We start from the raw sequence: 21703 nt of genomic DNA, 5'->3' as shown, positions 1-21703 counted from the left end.
TCTGCTTCACACAAGGATCTGGGACTTCTCAATAAGAGATGTATTTCTGAAGGCGGGTCCTTGTAAAACATCCTCGCATGTGATTCGATAAACCACTTGCCTGTTATCTTGAATGACGTGCTAGGCTTCTTCAAGCTCTTGCCAAACCCGGTCGGAAGAAGACTAAAAACATCCTTGTCACCAATAAATGTCTTCAAAACTATTCTCTGTTAATCTTTTAAAGAATGAATACTCGATAGATTCGACAAAACGGTTGAAATAGCAGAATCAATGTCAGCACAAGACTCCTCGCTGCGTGCCGCCATCGTTATTTGAATCAAACACTCGCTTCGGCGCTCCTGATTGGTTGCTTATTTTTTTAGCACCGGCCCAGGGGTTTGGATTGCCCTCGCGTCCAGACCCTTGTGTGGAGCTCAGCGAAACGCCTCTGGTGGAGCATGGCGGAACTACAAGGGTCTGGCGAGAGTCAGGCTACTATGCTGATGCCTGAGCCAAGATTTTGCTTTTAAGGATTTGTCCAAGGAGTTCACTTCTTTATTCAGCTTTGTTTTGGAAAACCGTGCTAATCAGATTAATCAACCATGTCTACACAACAAAAACTGTGTATCTAACAAAATCTACATCTATTCATCAAGATCAAACAATGTAGTAGGTATTGCTTTCCGTATAAAGAGACTTACCTAGCACTTTGTTGTAAAAATCATTTGATTTACAGCACTTTAAGATGTCTCATCCTGAAAACAAGTAAATTTGTCTGCCAGTATTAAGCAACTTTGAAAAAAAAAGTGTCTGCTAAATGTAATGTAATTATGTTGACTATCTGTAGTGCTCTGTGAGCAAATAAATGTAGCAAATATACATACATGGAATACTATATATTATTATATACAGTATACTTTATATGGAGGTTTGATCAGCTGGCTGAACCAATAAGATAGCTTAGATTAGAAATACTGTACTTAAAGACTTCAGCCAGCATACAAGTAACCAAAATGGGGAAAAAGTGTGTGTGATACTAGCCCTACTGAACAGCCTGTATAGATTTTACAGCAGCTTCTTCAACCTTTTCTTGATTATGTCTGGAATGAAGCCTAGTTCACCAAACACACTTACCGATGCTTATGGACAATATTTGAAATTGAATTCTTGATTCTGAATTCTGTGATCTTTTCTGTTATGAACTGCTGCAGCAGCTTTCAGTTCCCAGTCATATGACCTTCAAAGGGGGCTGAGGTAAACTCCACATTTAGGGAGTGACACTGATGTTACATACAAAAACCATAGCAGTTTGTTACATTTTGTTTTTATTTGCATTAAGTTTACATTTTGCATTTGCATTTTACACAACGTCCCAACTTTTTCTGATTTGGGGTTGTATCAGGAAAGGTTTGAGTTCCTTTAAGTCACATGACCTACAAATGGGGGGCAGGCTACATATCCAACAATTTGGGAGTGACATTGATCTACATTATCACTTGTAAGCACAGTTGGACTCTTTCCTGTTCTTGCATGAAGTTACCAGCTTTAAATCAAAGGTAGGTCAACATATATGTTTTGTCCTTGTGCATTTAAATGGTTGACTGCACATTTCTACGTGTTTTATAAGGAGTTGTGTGAATATAGTGAGCACTTGGTCATACCATGATGACTAAAGACTGAAGTTCAGCACATAATGGCGCATACCTTGCAGTTGGTGATACCAAGACTATAGAAATCCTGGTGTTTATTGAGCTTAGTTTTGTTTAGGGATTTAAAATTACAATCACAGAAAAAGAAAATTAAACGTTGTACCAGAGCTACTAACCCATGTCCATCTGTAGTACCTGTAGATTTTTTAAATATGTATTTGGTATTCTTTCTTAATAGAAAATATAAGACGTGTGTTGGTGATCATCGTAAATGTTTTTTTTCAGAGCTGATATGTCCATAATCTGCGTGTTTGACCCACACAATCATTTTGTTATATACAGTAGTGTTATTCAGTACCTCAAGATACCTTCAAGTAAAGTATTAGTTCTAATCACTCGTCCCCTCTTCAAACCTTTAACTACTGTAAGTCTTCCAGGCCCTTTCGTCATAATTTAAACAAATCACTTTGCCTGTGCTCTGTTTGTTGCTCTGGTTGTTGTCCAGTCCCAGATACTCGAGTGGATAAGACAAATATGTTATCCGCTTGTTGTTTCAGATTACGACTTGCCCCTGAATCCAGGAACTGCTGATATTTGCATAACAGGTCTGGTTTGATGTTGTACAGAAGCTTATGTGATTTGGATATCAGCACATTTGGGTGTAGGAAACATTGATTTCATTGTTGATTGATTACTGTAACTGATTATGGTAAGAAATACTATTTATTTTAGTGTGTAAACAATCGTAAAAAACTGTAAATACTTGAGAAATACCATTTCTTTTAGTGTGTAAACAATCGTAAAACACTGTAAATATTTGAAATGTTCAGTCTGCAACGTCAGTGTTGTGCAGTGCCTGGCAAGTTTATAGTAGGCCTATTTTTGTAACTTCTCCCTATATCTCAAACTAACCATGAAGAATGTTGTGGGTTTGTCACTATTTTTTTGACATTTAAATTATCCCCTACATAACCATGTCTGGCCAAAAATCTAGCGCATACTATTTCCTACATTTTTTTTTGTTTTGCATTTATCACAGCTGAAATAGTGTCTGATCATTGAGGACTGTGTTTGTTACAGTTTTTGCCCATTGCTTGAACACATTTGGCAAAACTCTACACACAAGTAAACATGACACACAACATTGGGAAATATACCATTCACATCACCATTCACAATGGCTAAAATGGGGGCTTTTTGTAGCTGGCTGATTGGTGTTCAAGTGCCTTCAAGTGTGTATTTGAGTGGTTGAAATGACCCGATGTGTTTTGTATTTCGGGTATATGTGTTTTCCGAATGGCGCCCTGAGATTTCATTTTTGAACAAAGAGTCTTATGTATGAAATAGAGTGTATGCAGGACCAAGTGTGTTGCATACAGGAGTAAGTGTGTTGCAGGATTGCAACTAGAGTGCAAAGAAGCACTTTTGTTTAAGGTATGGGTTGGGTACATGTGTTTGAATATAGTAACGAAAGCTTCAAGTTGTGTTACTTTAGTCTAAGCATAGGTCTACTCTATAGTGTTTAATTTACAGATGCAATATGCACTACTCTGATGAGGAGACATAGAGCATTTTTATTAGGGTAAAAGATGATGCAGGGACCAGTATAAATACCCCTAAAGCCAATTTCTAGAGACACCTTGACCCTGGCTACGGCCCTGATTGCGAGAGGGCACCTCTAACAGGTTCAGTTTGATTTGGAAAATGGAGTATGATACAAAGATTGGCCTTAGCCTTTGTAAAGGAATTGGCGAGTCTTAAAGTCTTCAATAATTAGTTTGGACTAATGTGGTTAATCACCCCTTGCTGACATGTGACTTTGTGACGTGATGGCGCCATGCTGGACGGCAAAAAGATAGGAGATGTACGGCAAATGACATTATGATGAAGTGAACACCTTTACTGTACTTCAACATCTTTTGTAGTTCAATGTATTACTGTGTTCAGCATCTGGTAGTCATCAGTATAAACATGCCAGTGGTGTGGTAAGGTGAAATGGGTTATGATTGCAAATTTACATTAAAGCTGGTGATAACAGCACTAACATAAGGCAGCTAGATTGTACTGTTAACATTACTGTATATTAATACCATAAGCATTTCTTGGCTAAAATATTTCAAACCGATTTGGTCACTTTATTTGTCATCCTTTTATGATGATGTACCATAGTGTGGAAGAAATTTAGCTTAAAGGTCCTTAAGAACTGAGAGTCTGTAATAAGGTTTTTCTTGTTAGTAGTTTATTAATCTCTGCACAGAGAGGTCTCATCAGGCAATCAGGATACAGAAACAAAGTCTGTGCACACGAGAGACTATCAGTTGTTTTTCACACACACACACGTTTACCTTGCATGGTATCATAATATCATTGCATCAATGTATCATTACACCTTCTCTGTACACACACATGACTTGGTCAGTACAATGAGTCCATTAAGAACCAAGGACATAAAGAACATTTCTATCGTCATACACCACATGATTTGCCATTTCACACCAGTTACTGAAACACAAGTATCAAATAAGAAAAACTGGGTTAGTTTCCCACAATAGAATGAAGTCACAAGGCAATAGAAGTATCAATTATAAGAAACATTATGAATAGGTGAAGAGTCTGTTCAAGAGTGTACGAGTGTACAAGTATCAAATCAAAGGTTAAATTCCATCCTGGTCTTTTTCTCCTCACATTCCCCCCTTTTTATTATTTGTAATAACCATCACATCAGACGCAATCCATCTTATATGCATAAGCTTTAGGGTTAAGACGTCATATCATTAAAGGGTGGAATAATTTTTTTTATCTCCCTTGTCGTCACAAAAACAGTATACCATACCATTTGCAGTTGTACAGTGCGTTCAACCAAGCGCATGATCAGGGCTTACACAGCATATAACAATCCACAATACAACTAACCACAAATGCTAACAGAATAAACACTATCATCACAGGAGCCGAAAGTCCCACTACCCAGCCTTTGAGTCCTGGGAACAAACCAAGCCAATCCTCCCCACCCCCCTTTTGCCACTCTTGTAGATCATGTGGACATCATGTAGATGCGTGTGGACTAATAGGCTGCGTTTAAATATTAGTATGTCAATGCCGCCTATGTTTACTTTTCTCTTATTTTGTCCATATATTTCTAACTTCATACTTGACCAATGACTGATGCCTGTACCCTTATCCTTGCACTGCTGCTATAATTTTCATATTACTATGTTACTTTTCTCTTATTTGTCCATACATTTATACTATGTTCTTCCTTCTGTGTTTGCAAACGTTACATGTTCGCATTCATGGGAAGGGGTGTTACGACCTCTGTCTGTAAAGGCTGGCTTACATTGCACGATTTTGGCCTGTTTTAACAGTCGGCGACTAAATTTCCAAAATCGGGCGGAAATCTTGAGAGTTGTGCTAGAATCGCAGCGCGCTCCCGTCATCTAAATCGTTTAGTGTAAGGTGCCAATCTTAGCGGTTTTAAGTCCGTCGGAGGCAGTCTTTCTCTAGTTTTGCCGTTACGACAATATCAAACATGTTTGATATTATCGGAAGTCTTTTCAGTCGTGGCTCATGCAAATAGTGACGTGAACATTAAAAACGTAGGTTACGAATGTAACTATGGATCTGTGAGACCGAGGGATGACCGTCACTACGGTCTAAAAAGGAATGATCACCTTCGTTCTGCCTATCACCGAGACCATATGTCAAAATAGTCATGTCCATGACCTCCGGAAGCAGAACGACTTGCGTTAATAAATAGCAGAGAATGCTCCCGGGTCAGTCTCCTATCCCTGAACGCCTCAGAATGGTCCGAGCGACAAGGATAGTGACGGTCATCCCTCGGTCTCACAGATCCATAGTTACATTCGTAACCTACGATCTGTTTCGACCTCACTCTGACCGTCACTACGGTCTAAAAAGGGATGACACATACCAAAAGGGTCGCGAGGAACCCAGAATCAATTATTAAAACCTCGCTCGGTCACGGACATGAGGGCGGCATCGCCGACTGGAGGCGGGCGAGTGACATCCACCCTGTAAAAACGGGTAAAAGTGCATGGCGTCGATCATGAGGCCGCTGCACAGATATCGTCTGCTGCTACACCTCTAAGGGCAGCCCAAGACGTAGCCATACTCCTGGTAGAGTGAGCCCTCGTACCAGAAGGAATCAGTATTCCCTGCGCCGTGTAAGCATGGGAAATAACCTCCACCAGCCAATGCGAGAGTCTCTGCTTGGAGAGTGGAAGCCCCTGCCTTGCTGCACCGTAAGAGATGAAAGCTGAGAGTGCGCCTTCCGCAAGGACTGCGTACGGGCCAAAAATGGCCCTCAAGGCCCTGACTGGGCACAGGGTCAGCAACTTGTAGTGCTGTGCCTGTGAGGTGGAAGAAGGCTGGAATTGAGTCACCTCCAGGACCTGGTTAATGGACTGCGGATTAAGAACCTTTGGCAGGAAAGCTGGATTCGGCCAAAGTGACACGCTAGCACCTCCTGCCTGCCACCTAAGGCAGTCGTCACTAACGGAGAGAGCACACAGCTCACTGACACGTTTCGCAGAACAGAGCGCCAAGAGAAAGGCAGTCTTAAGCGACAAGGAACGCAAATCTGCGTCTCAAATAGGCTCATACGGGCCTACAGTAAGTGATGTTAAAACCGTGGGCAGATCCCAGCCCGGTGGCCGCAAGTGCGACCTGGACGCAACCGGCGGGCTCCATTCAAGAACTGGCAAACCAAGGGATGCCTCCCAAGGGGACCATTGTCCACACCCTGGTGAAAGGCCGAAATGGCCGAAGCATAGACTGTCACGGCACTGGCCGCCTTGCCTTGATCCAATTCGGACTGCAAGAAACGCAAAACTCGTGGCACGGGGCAAGCCGCTGGCTCGAGGCCCATGCCAGCACACCAATCTGAAAAGATCCCCCACCTGAGTGCGTAGCAAGCTTTAGTGGATGGAGTCCTGGCGTTATTCAGCGTGCCCTGAACAGACACATCTAGCTGCTCAACGATTGAGTTGATTGGAGGCACCTCTGGGACCTTGTTCCCCCTTGGTGGTGGACATAGTACACTGCCACAGTACTGTTTATCCTCACGAGAACGTGTTGGTGTTGCAACACCGGCAGGAATCTCTGCAAGACAAGATGGATGGCCTTCAGGTCGAGGACGTTGATGTGCTCCAACGTCCATGGGGGCTGCCACATGCCCCTCGCCGTCCGTCCTTCCCAGACAGCTCCCCAGCCTGTCAGGGACGCATCTGTCGAAATGACCGTCTCCTGTGGGGAAGGCCCCCCAGTGGGACACCCCGGAGCAAGAACTCCCGGTCCCTCAAAGGGTGCAGGGCTCGAATGCAAGCCCGGGACACATGCAGCATCACCTGCCTGTCGCCCTTCGGGTGAAGACAGAAGGCATTGAACCAGCACTGCAGGGGGCGTGCCCTCAGCAGGCCAAGAGGAACTACCGCTGCAGCTGCTGACATCAAACCCAGCAGCTTCTGGACCCTGTGGGCGGTCACGAGACCGACCAAGCTGAAATGACCCAGCATGCCGAGCAAGCGGTCTGCTCTCCACGGAGTGAGAGACGCCGCCATGCCGACTGGGTCGAGAAGGACACCAAGGAACTTCGCCTGTTGGCGGGGTTGCAGGTCAGCCTTCATGTGGTTGACTGAAGCCCAAGAATTAAATGTGGGCCATCTTGAAGGGCAGCACCTTGAGATAACGATTCAAGGGCCTGAGGTTGAGAACGGGCCGATAACCGCCGTCCCTCTCGGGAAGAATAAAAGAACCCAGAAGAAACACTTGAACCTCTTTGGCAAATACTGACATTAAAAAAGGGTCTTGCAGGACGTTACCTTGACCCCTGAAAACACAGGGGGGCGCCGTTGAAATTGCAATCGGCAACCACGAGCCACCATGGCTACGACCCAAGGGTCTGGGACAATCCCCTCCCAGGAGGTCCGTGACAACTGGGAAGGACAATCGACGGGCACCCATGGAATGCTATGCGGGAATGCTATGCGGGACCGCCACCGCGGCCCGCACCCCTACCTGTGCCTCGCCGTTGACCCCCTCCACCCCTGGAATGGGAATATGGGGCCGATCTCTGGTCATGTGGATGAAATTGCCAGTCACCAGAGGCCTGTGGGATATAACCCCTCGGCGAAGGCCAGGCCGGCAGCCGCGGCCTATAACCGCCTACAGACGGTTGATCAACGCTGACCGTTGAGGCAGGCCTACGGCACACATGCTGGACAGCTTCCCTCGACGCTGCAGCACGTTCAGCGCGGTTGAGCACCTCCTGGGATCCTGGGTGGAAAACATGCCCAGGGACAACTGGGAGATTCAGCAGCTCCTGCTTGATAGGCTCTGGCAGGGAGGTCTGTGCCAGCCAAACCTGCCTGCGGCACAACACCGCGGAACCCATAGCATCTCCCACATCACGTGTCAGCTGGGCATGGGATGACAGAGCTGCATCCAGCAGGGCCCTGGCGTCCTGGTCGTCCCGACTCAGCGTCTTGCGAAGCGACGCCAGCGTAATGGCAAGAGCGTTACCCATCCGGGCCGCTCGTGCTGCTGCATTAAAAGTACGAGTGGCCAGGCGGTCCGTCTTCGCGCACTCCTTACGGGGGCAGCGTGGATTGGGTGACACACCAGTGAGGCCCAGAGATGTCAACGCGGCCATTGACTGCTCGACCGGTGGCATGTCCCCGAGTCCAGTCTTCACGGGGTACGTGGCCGTTGCTAGCTGGCGGCAGCCTGCATTGAACTGCGGGCGCTGCGTCAACTTACCCCATGACGACCTCAGCATTGCCGTGTAGTCAGGCGGCACCGGCACGGGGGGTGGTGGGGTAGCACAAGGGATGCCCTCCCAGACACCTACCATGGGAGCCGGAGCAGGTGTGGGCGCCTCAAGGCCCATGATGTTTGCAGCGCTCAGCACCCGTGCCATCAGGGAGCTGACGGGGACCTCCCCCGCCCCCACGGAGCTGTCACCCAGCACTGCAGAGCCCGTCTGCAGATCGCCCATGAGGTCGTCTCCTGTGTGGTCTGACTCTGTTCGGGGAGCATAGAGGGATAGCACATCCGCATCGCCCCGTTCCTCCTCCTCACCATGGCTCTCAGGCCTGGATGAGAGGGTGCCCTCCTGGCCAGGGGGCAGGGTGTCTTGAGAAGAGGCCTGGCGATCTACCAGCCGGTCCATCTTCTGTGCCAGAGCCTGGAGAGCAGAGAGGATCTGGAGCGACTCCGCGCTACCACCCTCGGTCACTGCAGCCGTCGCCAGATGCTCAGCAGGACGCTCAGCCGGACGCTCAGCCGGACGCTCAGCCGGAGTGGGTGCAGCTCTCTGGGACGGCCTGTGGGGGGACCCACGCCGTCGGTCCCGCTTGTGAGTGTGCTTACGGCCATGCCCGCTGAAAGGGAGTGGCTGGACAGGGGAACGTCGCCTCTCCTGTCGGCCCTCATGCACGTGGCCGCATATCAGGGCGGCCCGGCGTTGTCTCTCACCCCTGGAGAGGTCGCAGGCGGCGCTGCAGGGGTGGTCGACGTCCTCCAGGACGTGTGCAGCCCCAAGACACATGGGGCACTCCCTGTGTCCATCACTGGCACTCATGGAGGCGCTGCAGATCCGGCAGCAGTGTGAAGCCATCGCAGGCCCAAGAAGCCTAGGCGGTGTTGATGCCTGGAGCCCTCCTCGATTAGTCCACCAGGGTATTCCGGTGGCCCACACCAGCGCACGAATGCACCTAGCAGGCGTACACTAGCCCCACCGTCTGCGAACAGCGGTCTAGGGTGCCACAGAACCAGAGAGGTGGCCCGCACCAGCGCACGAATGCACCTAGCAGGCGCACACTAGCCCCACCAGCTGCGAAGAGGGGTATAGGGCGTGGCAGGGGAGGCGACACAGAGGAGCACTGCAGCGATCAAACAAGAAGCACACAGTAACAGCACAAAATAAAGCCAAAAAACAGGCTATACAACAACAGAGAACACCCCAGAAATAAATCCAGGTACACCCAAATAATAAACCACTGCACAAGCAGGCTATAGTAACAGAAAATATTACAGCAACGTGATTACTTACCGTGCTACAATAAATAATAAACTCCTCCCTGCACAAGCAGGCTAGAGTAACACAATATGACCGCAACGGAATTTACTTACCGTGCAACCAACAATAAACCTCTCACTGCACTAAGCAGGCTAGAGTAACACAAAACATGACAGCAACGGTATTACTAACCGTGCAACAATATAAACACTAAACCTCTCACTGCACAAGCAGGCTAGAGGAACACAAAATAGCACATCGACGTAATTACTTACCGTGCAACAATGTAAACAATAAACCTCTCACTGCACAAGCAGGCTAGAGTGACACAATATTACAACAACGTAACTACTTACCGTGTAATAATAAACAAACAATAAACTACAGCGCTAGGTGGCCTGCAGCAAACTGACAAGCCAACACAAAATCCGGCTGCCCAATGCAGTAACACAATAGATAACAGGCAGACTTACGAAAAACTTCGGCTGCAACGACAACAAAGCACAGAAGACCGCACGGCGGCCCACACCAGTGCGCGCACGCACCTAGTGGGCTCGCACAAAGCCCACGGCTGCGAACAGGCGTCTAGGCGCAGTATAAACAACACAAAATAGCCCGGAAACTAGCGCTTAAAACAACAATCTAAGCTAAACAAAGAGCTAGCTTAGCTGAAAGGAAAAACACACTACTCCAATCCTCGGGGGCAAAATATGCACCCGTACCACGTAGGTAGCGAATTACGTTAGTAGTGTAAAGTCTTACCTTTCGGAGTCTCTTCAATACTCACAACACAGGTCTCTGAGGCGAGAAGGAGAAAGAGACTGACCCGGGAGCATTCTCTGCTATTTATTAACGCAAGTCGTTCTGCTTCCGGAGGTCATGGACATGACTATTTTGACATATGGTCTCGGTGATAGGCAGAACGAAGGTGATCATTCCTTTTTAGACCGTAGTGACGGTCAGAGTGAGGTCGAAACAGATCCAATAGTAACCTCTCGCGGACACGAAAACAGGAAGGTGCAAAATAGGCGACAGCTGTAGCCTATATTATTTGTTATTTCATTTCTTATCATTTATTAGTCGGCTATTCTACGAGACAGAACAACTCTATATCTGTTAGTGATGTCACACATCAAACAATGCTGCAGAAACGCGAAAAAAATACTTTGATATGAGTAGGCTATCATGTGATTTCCTGTTAATGATGACGTGTAGCCTATTTCAATTTTCAATTTCAATTTCAATTTAATGTCGCTTATAGAGCGCCAATACATTACACATGTCTCAAGGCGCTTTACAGAGTGTTAGACATTCAAAGAGAGCCCATGAGTGACAGGGGCAAGGAAAAACTCCCTAGAATTGGAGATACATATAGGAAGAAACCTCAGACAGACCCACGACTCAAGGGCCCAACCCATCTGCCTTGGGTCAGTTACAGTACAGTCATTTGTAGTTTGAAAGTTACAATGACAATGAAAGTTCAAATAGTCCAGTGTAGGGAATAAATTGTCCATTAGTAATCCATTAGTTATTTCGGAAGGTGATGGGTCGCTGGGATCCGAGGGCCAAAGATTCGGGCAGGGAACCCCAGCAGGCGATGTTAGGGCAGTCATAGGGATGGCGAAGGCAATGGCGATGGTAGGGCAGTCAGAGGGATGTGACTTCAGGTGTGATGAGGGACAGGCACAGAGATGGTTGATGGCTGGTAATGGTTTACCTCACAGGTGAGGTATAGGGGAAAGGGAAGAGAAATAGAGTGTGTTAGTATTACTGTAAGTCATATTAAGTATTAATAAGTATATCAATGGTGATATAAATGGTTATACTATAGAGGGTTTACAAAACGCTTTTACACACCTCTTTTGTGGGGACAGGTGCGTAGGAATAGGTTACCCAGTTAAACCCGAAGAGGCATCCCGCACATCGTCCACCACGCATGCAAACATCCACCCACCCACCACGCACGCAACATCCACCCACCCACAATGCCCCCCCCATGCCCCCCCCCAGGCGAACCCACACACCACCCCTGAACCGCGCGTCGGAGCAGCATGGCCGAGCATGGCCAGCCAGAGTCCGCCCACAGGCGGCGCCACCCATCCGCAGACACCCCCCACCACCATCCGCGAGCAGAGAGAACGGGGCCCGCGCCAGCCCCACCCCAACCACAACACCACGCGAACACACACCACGGCCCGACCAGGACACACAGTCCGATCCGCCCCGCCGCCCAGGCCCCCCGGAAGCAGCGCCCCCAGAGCAAAAGTCCAGAATGCTTCATGTCTTTGGACGTGTCATCCTGTCATCCTGTTGACAGGGTCGGGAGGCGTAGGGAGGCGATGTAGTGTAAAAAACGTTAAAATCATTGGACATTGGTGTAATGTAATTAAAATCGTTAAAACCATTGGACTTCCACTCTAGAAACACCACCCCAAGAAGGCCCGGACCGCGAGCCCAATCCAAATACAATGCCGCAACAGCCCTCCCCTCCGCCATCCACTCCCAGCATTCCCACCTCCCCCGTCCCCCCCATCCCACTAAATGCACAGCCGTGCACATCTGATCAGACCGCATGCCCCAGCCAGACCGCCAATATACGCCCACGCAGAGCCACTGGCGAATGGAGCCGACACGAACCCCACCCCCCCCCCATCTACAGACGGCGACGGGAGGCCCCCCGCGGACGAGCAACGCCACCCGCGAACGGACCCCGACCGGCCCAGAGCACCCAGCCACACCACCCAGGCGCGCAGCCCAGACATGATGCGCAAGCCCACCCGGGGAAGGCCCATGACCGAAACGGCGCAAATGGACAAAAGCCCGCATGCGCAGTGAATGAACAAATGCCCGCACGCGCAACAGACAGTACGCGGGACCCTCCCCCCCAAGCTACACTATAGAGGACAGGACAGGGAGAGAAGGAAAGAGGGAGAGTTGAGAGAGACAGAGGGAGAGGGGAGAAGAGGAGTTGTACGGCATGCCACATAAGAAGTCCATGACAGCGCAATGCTAAAGCAGCATAACTAAGGCATGGTGGAGGGTGGTCAGCACCAGCTCAGGTGTGGTCAGTAGCCACCATGGGATGCATGACTGGGGCACCAGTCACACAAGCCCACAGCAGAGGTGGTCCGTTCCAGTAAGACCCTGAGGTGGTTGAAGTTCCACACTGCACCATACCTAACTATAGGAAGCACTAAAGAGATATGTTTTAAGTCTAGACTTAAAAATAGGGAGGGTGTCTGCTAATCGAATTGAGGGAGGAAGATTATTCCAGAGGAGGGGTGCGCGGTAACAAAAGGCTCTGCCTCCTACTGTAGTTTTTGAAATTCTTGGAATTACAAGAAGTCCAGTATTTTGTGATCGTAAGGGTCTAGGTGGATTATATGGGACTAGAAGATCTTTAATATATTCGGGTGCTCTTCCATTTATGGCTTTGTATGTGAGAAGTAGAATTTTGAAGTCAATGCGACTTTTAACAGGTAACCAATGTAGAGATGCTAGGATGGGGGAAATATGTGCATATTTTTTAGTCCTAGTGAGTGTGCGAGCAGCTGCGTTTTGTATAAGCTGTAGGCTTTTTAGACAGGTATTATTGTAGCCGGCGTATAGCGCATTACAATAGTCTAGCCTGGAAGTGACAAAAGCGTGGATTAATTTTTCAGCGTCTGGTAAGGATAAGGACTTCCTTATCTTTGAAATGTTCCTTAAATGGAAAAATGAGGTTTTTGTGATCTGCTTTATGTGACTATTGAGTAGAAGTTCTTGATCAATTGTAACTCCTAGATTTTTTACACTTGTGGATGAGGTCAGTGAGAGATCACTATATGTAACCTGTGATGTGGATAGGATATCCCTAGTCTTCTTAGGACCTAAAACCATAACTTCTGTTTTATCTGAGTTCAATAGCAGGAAGTTATTAGTCATCCAAATTTTTATGTCTCTCAGACATGTGTTGAGTTTGGCTAACGGGGTTGGTTCATCGGGCTTTATGGAAATATATAATTGTGTATCATCTGCATAAGAATGGAAATCAATGCCATGTTTTCTAATTATAGAACCTAGAGGAAGCATATAAAGAGAAAATAATAGGGGCCCTAGTACTGAGCCTTGAGGCACTCCATATTTAACCATAGTCTGGGAGGATGGTTCATTATGGACCTGTACAAATTGTTGGCGGTTAGTAAGGTATGATCTAAACCAAGCAAGTGCAGAGTCTTTGATACCTATGGAATGTTCAAGCCTGTGGAGTAGTATGTCATGATCTATGGTGTCAAAAGCAGCACTGAGGTCAAGGAGGACTAGTATTGATGCATAGCCGTTATCAGCAGCAATAAGGAGGTCATTAAACACTTTAACTAAGGCTGATTCGGTACTGTGGTGGGCTCTAAAGCCAGATTGGTACAATTCTTGAATTTTGTTAGTTTGTACGAAGGCGCTAATTTGTTTGGATAATATTTTTTCAAGTATTTTTGATATAAAAGGGAGATTAGATATAGGCCTATAGTTAGCTAGGATGTTAGGGTCAAGGCTAGGTTTTTTGAGTGATGGCTTGATAACAGACATCTTAAACTGCTTTAACTTGTGTCTGTTTATATTTGTTTGTGTCCTGTCATGTGTTTGTAGTTAGATTTGTGCAACATCTCATCACCCTGTGTAGCCTGCTGATTGGGTAGACTAGGCCAAGTATTTATGGTAGGGAGACTAAATCACTGTGTGGTGTAGTGATTCACCGTGTGCCGTTTTCCAATCACCCCTCCAATGTGTGTGTGCATGTGTGAGATGCACTTGTGTTCTGAACTCCTTTCCAGCAAAACCTCGGCTCTGTAACTTCCTAAAAGGTGATTTAGGGTAGATGCTGATCCTTGCATTATCTGTCTGCCTTCTGTTGTTTAATAAATTATTGTATGCGCCCATGTACCTATGTCTCTCTTTTCGAAGCATAACGAACCTGTGTGACCTGTTGGGTTAAGGAATGTTTCCTCTGTCCCCGTAACTGGGGTGGCGTAGTCGACTAACAAATTGTCCGCCTTGCTACATTTGCTTGCTACTATTGCACGATGGAAATAATTTGAAGGAATCTAGCAGCAGTCTTGTAAATAGTGACCCACAGTCTTTGCAAAATCCTAATCTGAGACTGGCCTGTGACTAGACTGTGACTAAAAACTCAATGAATTGTCTTTAGATGTGAGAGGGTCTGAGACTGTAGTCTTTAAAAAATCTTTTCCAAATATTTGCAAAGTCTGGCAATGTAAGGTAGGCTTTAGTTGCAAACGCTACCCAGCAAACAATTAACGTTCTGCTAACTTTCACTAACGTTAGCTTTTGGTTCCCCTATGGTTCGTTTTTCAGCAACCTACTAATAACGTTTAGAGAACGTTATCTCCAGGTTGTCAAAACAAATAACGTTCCCCTAACGTTTTTACAACTAAAGAAAAAAACGTTATATTCTGGTTGAATCCCAGCAAGCAAATAACGTTAGCCGCTGGTTCTCCTGTGGTTAGTTTATCAGTAACCTTCTCATACCCTGGAGAGAACGTTAGCTCCAGGTTATCAAAGTTTCCCGAACGTTATTACAACTAAAGAAAAAAACGTTATATTCTGGTTGCATTTCTCTTTTCACACAAAGTTGCTACTTAGTTGTTTTTTGGTATCTTATTTGTATATCGGTATTCTCTGGTTATGTGCGTGGGGTTGATTATTGTTGATGAAAATCGCCCCAGAGTTTCTATGAGTTTCCAATTGAACACGGCCAGCAGCCACACTGCAAAGTCGGAATAATTTGTTGCAAAATCGACATATAGCCCTATTCTATTCTTCCCCCCTCTATCTGTTGGATTGATATTCGGCCGACCAGCCAGCCCGTCAGCTAAAGGGGCCAGCGCGAGAAGCTGAAAAACTTCCATCTCCGGTCCGTGAAAAAAACAGCCAGTTCTGTGTTGGTGTTTTAGCAGACTCAACCTCGCTAACTTTAAGACATTTGGCACAGAGATAAAGTTACTCACGTAGGCTACTGGCTGTATGGTATCGATCACATTCTTCACATCGTTCTCCATGCACTTATTCCATTAAGTCCAACAGGCTTTTAAAAAACACTGTACAGGGTAAACCGGGTGGAAGAGCTAGCTAGCCATAGTCCCAGGCAGGCACACAACGATTTCATGCTAACTAATCTGACGAATAGTGTTGGATTAATCCATAATCGATTAGAGTGGCACCTGAAATGCATTCATGTTTTTAAAGCTTTATTTGTTATGAAAATATGATGATGAGGACTCCAATGAATTCTTTCTCAAACGTTGAGACTGCATCTTAAACAGCACAATGTTCCCGGGGGAGAATTGTTTTATATTAACACGTAGTCCAAGTTATAGCCTGTTACAGTGCTGTTCACTCAGCCTATCCCACAATTCCCAGTCCCAATTTAAAACAAAATAAACCAAAATCCATCATAATTCTGAACCGAGGACTTTTAATGGCATACGATGCAATAAAAACAGCCAGTTTTGAATGTTGAAACAGTGTGTTAGGCTAGCGCCTGCTCTGCTTATGTTTTGATCTGAGTAATCGTTTATTATAGGAAAAGACACCGTAGACAAGAAAGTATAGACCTAACCGCATTTAAATACTTAGCTGACACCAGTTCATGTTGACGAACCGTATTCGTCGCAGTTCAGCAAGCAGTTAATGTTAAGTGTAATTACATACGTGTAGTAGTCTATAATGTCATTGCCTTAGTCATCAGAGACGTTCGCCCTCTTAGCTTGCAGATAGGCTGTAGCCGCAGATGGAGAGAGTACAGCGGAGCCATGCCTGGATGTCACGATAATTCTACATATTTTTTCCCCCTTTACACTTTGTTGCTGGGAGGTTAGGGGAACGTTAATGCAACCAAATATAGTAAAGTTCCCTAAAGGGTAGGAGAACGTTCTGCTAACCAAAATAAACAACCAGAAAAAAACGTAGTATTTTCGTCAAGAAAACTTTCCTGGGGAACCTTGTGGCAACTTTCGCAACTTTCAGGCAACGTTTTCCTAACCAGGAAAAAAACGTTCTAAAAACGTTCTCCTAACCAGAAATTGTTAGCTGGGTACACGTTCGCTTTTATGGGAAGGGGTGTTACGGCCCTAGTGTGATCTGGCCGTCTTGTGTGCTGTGTTCAATTTCAGGGCCACGCCCACCTCTGATTGCCTGAGTGGTTCCTGCTTGGGGCTAATTATTGATCAGCCATTAAAAGAACCAAGACTGCATCAGAGCAGTGCCTTTGAGCCTGCCAGCATCCACGGTTGTGTGAGGGCCATGGATGGCTGTGTGTAGTGTTTTGTGTCGTGTTACGTATGGTGCTACGTATGGTGCGGGGGGCTTCTTTGTTTGTTTGTCTGTTTGTCATGTCTACGTTTCCATAGGCCAAGCCTAACATTACTTTAGTTCTGTTATTGTTCCTTTGAACTCTTATTTTGATTAATCAATAAACTGGGGCCCGTTGCACAAAAGCAGAATTAAGACATCCGGGATAAGTTACTGAGCCGTGATCACTGAATCCTAAACAAGAGCATACCGGCTGAATTGGTTGCACAAAGACCAATCCAGGATGAGCAGACACGGATTCATCAAGCCAGGTGTAAGTTATTCGGTGTATGTGCGCGTTCTCGTTTCTCCCCCAAATAACCGCGGTTGGAATAAAAAAAACGCGAAAAATAGCGTCTTGCACACAAAGTGAACAACCGCTTTTGATATAGACTAACAACGAGGTAAAGTTTTACTTTTTTGGATGGGGGATCATGATTATTTCTGTTACATAGCGGGAGTAGGTGTGGCAGATCAACTGAATGCAAATTTACGTATGCACCCACGTGTGAGAGCTTCCTTGTCTCGGCACGCAACGTCATTAAGGAAGCGCTTTGCCACCGCAAAGATGCACAAAGTAGCCTATCTTAATTTGTCTTAAAAGCCGAATTAGTTGAAAACACCTTCGAAAAATGTCCCCTCCACTTCCAATCAACTACTAGCCTACAGCAGCCTATTCATCAAACATCTGTCAAAAAAGAAGCAAACAACGATAGGCTATATGTTATTAATTATAAGGCCACCATAATTTAAATGACATCCATATGGTATTAGGCAGACATTCTGCTGTGTTTTGCGAGTAAATGCATGTAGCAAATAATATATAAATGGAATCTACAGCTCTTTAAAAAATCACGTGGAGGTCTCATTTGAATGACAGCTAGCTGAACCAATCAGATAATGTAATTACCATTAGAATCAACTTATCTTGGATGTTAGCCTGGTCAGGAGCAGGCTAGCTCCACAGAATAAATCGCCATGGTAACTTATACCATAACATATCCTGCTGCCCCCTATCCCGCTTTTGTGCAACTGGATCACGGATAAATTGAGCCAGGATAACCAAGATATCCCGGGTTAATCCCTTATCCTAGTTTTGTGCAATAGGCCCCTGGTCATTTCATTCAATTGCTTCCTTGTTTGTGTTTACTATTTTCTCTTTGGTTTAGTTACGGCATCCTCCATACCCCTAGGATTTAGCGTTTTCCCGTAACAACTATAACTGTTATATTACTATGTTTACATTTTGTATTGTCCATGTTTTTTGCTGGTCACTAGACCAGATAACCTTGTACTGTTACACTGTTGGACTTACTGTATTTGCACTACCACCTTGACACACACCTCATACAGGATCACAGTATCAATTCTCAGTACATTCATGCACATCTTTATCTTTAGCATTTAGTATTTTACTCTTTAGTCGGGTTGATTTGTTGATTTGCTTTCTCTGCCTATCTATCTATCTATTTTCTCTGGCCTGCGGCTCGCTGTCTATTGACCATGAAAAATGGCCTGCAGCCAGTTACTTGCCTTGCCCTGCTGTAGGGGGAGCTCTGCAGGGAAAAGTGTGAGCAAAACGCCAGATAACATTGAAGAAATTGCTAAAACTGCATAGGGACAAAGGGTGCCTCTCATTCGTCTTTTTATCTACCCTCCCTTCCTTCCTCGGTCCTCGTTCGCACTGATCTAGATAAAGAATGATGGGGCGGCAATAATGGGATAGTCTATCCAGTGGTCTTCATAAATCAGTGGGAACGAGCCAGAGGACCGAGGAAGGAAGAAGGACCATTTGTCCCGGTGGCACAAACTTGCATGTGTGGTATTTCCGCTAGGGGAGGCGAGACAGTCGTCATTCAACCTGAAATAAGTCAAATAACCATTCCAATGACTCTGAAGTTAGATAAGGCAAATTAAGCTAAAAAAAACTTGCATAGTTCATCTTTAATGATCTCAACTTGCACATCGCTAATCACTGAGGAAAAAGCAATAGTTTCTTTGTTTCTGGGAATTTCTCCCAGCCGAATTACTGCTGGTTTGGTGTGTCACTTATCTACTGTCATTTTACCTGCAGACACTGGAGAAGGAGGAGCCTCAGCAGAGAGTCTTCCTCTAACCAATCAGAATGAGACTGTCAACCCTGCTGTCAAAGACATCAACACAATTACGAAGAATCTGGTCACAACAACAAAGTAAGTTGACAGAATGCAGGCTACTGAAAAATAGTGTTGGGGTGCAAAATGAGGAATAAGTCCTGTCTGTTGCTGCAGTGTTCCTTATGCAACTGATCAGTGTGATACTGGGCATGAATGAACTGAATGCATATGCTATTTAGACAGTGGATCTCCACCAGATCCAAAGTTCGAAAGGGGTTGTTATTGGTTTGTACATGAGAGGATCAAATATGGTGATGTCGTCTCGCCTCACTAATATTGATTAAACTCGGCCAGCTTGAATAAAATGCTCGGCCTTCTAAAGTTTGCTTTCTTGTTTATTTGCCTCTTTTCTTAAAAAGAAAAACTGTGATCCTTATAATCTTACTGTTCCTGCCAAACATGACAGACTTCATACTACAGCACTACTTACAACTAGTCTTGCTGATCCACCTGACTAGAACTGACACTTGACTGTTTAAAAACAGCACTCATTGATGCACTTATTACAGTGCATGCAAATGCACTGTACTGTTCTTCCTAGACTTCTTATTACAGTGCATGCAAATGCACTGTACTGTTCTTCCTAGACTTCTTATTACAGTGCATGCAAATGCACTGTACTGTTCTTCAGACTTCTTATTACAGTGCATGCAAATGCACTGTACTGTTCTTCCTAGGCTTCTTATAGTTATTATTCCGCTGATCACTTTTTCTAACCGCAATTTCTCTTCAACCGTTTAACTTAGCAACTTCATTCAAACTTTGTAACGTAGGTATTCTAATGGATCGGGTTGCTATGACTTTTCAACTTTGTAACTTTTATACTTTTTGAACTAGTAAATAAAAACTATTACAAATTTCCCCATAGACTTAACATTGGCCTCTACGACATCACAATCAGGTCGTTGAGCAATTAGAATCTTATGCCAGGTGGCCAGCCCCACCTGCAGCAGCCCTCTCTCTCTCAGGCTTTAAGCATACAATCTCTCTGTGAAGAATACATATCCTGTTAACTGTTTCCTCTGTCCACAACTGTTTCAAAATAAAAGTCCTCACTGCAATAATACACTATTAAATCATTTAACCACTGAAACAACTCAACTATTTAACTGTTCAACCATTCCAACTGTCAGTTATCATCAACTATGCCTCCAGTCAACTAAATGAAACCTCCATGTACCTAGCAACCAACATAGCAACCATTAAAATTAAGCGTTTTTGACAGTTTCCATAGCAACCAACATGATTATACTACAGTAACTTCTTTATTCCTGATAGTGGGCACCATGGATACCCTAGCAACTACTGTTTCAAAATAAAAGTCCTCACTAGCAAGTTAGCATTGTTAGCATGGTTAGCATAGTTAGCATTGTTAGCATAGTTTAGCATAACTGCTAAAAATGATTAGCTAAGTTAGCTAATCAACCTGGTTAGCATTGTTAGCATAGTTAGCATTTTTAGCACAACTGCTAAAATGATTAGCTAAGTTGGCTAATCAACGTGATTAGCATTGTTAACATAGTTAGCAATGTTAGCATAGTTAGCATTTTTAGCATTACTGCTAGAAATCATCAGCTAAGTTAACTTGTCAACCTGGTTAGCATTGTTAGCATAGTTAACATTTTAGAATACCTGTTAGAAATTAATAGTTAAGTTAGAACAGGAATGTTTAAGCTTTAAAATGTCTACCGTAACACTATCAACTCTCTTTAAACTATGCAACCACCATGTTTACCCTAGCTACACCTTAGTAGCCATATCTACATTTTTTTGCATTTTCATGCACTGGTAATTCCTTGGAATTGCATTTCTAGTTCTTATTGTTCTTTACCTTTAAAAAATAATAATGTTGTACCAATGTGATTATTTCTACAGCCCTCATCATGCCAGAGCACCCTCTACTGTATCCAGTGGGATATCCATGCAGAGTGACCACTCAACAGGAAACCGTCCTACATTTATAGAGGACTTTCCACATGGCGAAAGGTATTTGTTTCATTTAAAATAATATGCATACATAGCGCACGCATTCTCACCAGCTAAGACCTGACACCTGTCACTCTAGGGGAGGTTTTTGCCATCATTCCTGCGTTATAATCATCAGCCAATCAAGGTGGTCACTTAAATAAAGCTCCTTATTAAATAAAGCTCCTTATCCGTAGTTGTGAGAGGCTTTGTGAATAACCTTTAAAGGGATATTCCGCCATTTCTGGAAATACGCTCATTTTCCACCTCCCCTCGAGCAAAACAATCGATATTTACCTTGTTCCCGTTCATCCAGCCATTCTGTGAGTCTGGCGATACAACTTTTAGCTTCAGCCTAGCATAGATCATTGAATCGGATTAGACCATTAGCTTCTCGCCTGCTAGCTTCATGTTTAAAAGTGACAAAAATTTCTGGTAATTTTCCCATTTAAAACGTGTCTCCTCTCAAGTTAGAAAGTGCAATAAGACCATCTGAAAATGAAACCTGGCGTTTTTTTAGGCTGTTTTGACATGGAACTACACTCTCATCTGGCGTAATAATCAAGGCAACT

The sequence above is a fragment of the Sardina pilchardus genome, chromosome 5 (genome assembly GCF_963854185.1).
Source record: "Sardina pilchardus chromosome 5, fSarPil1.1, whole genome shotgun sequence".
NCBI classification, from domain to species: Eukaryota; Metazoa; Chordata; class Actinopteri; order Clupeiformes; family Clupeidae; genus Sardina; species Sardina pilchardus.
This window is presented reverse-complemented; position numbering follows the sequence as displayed.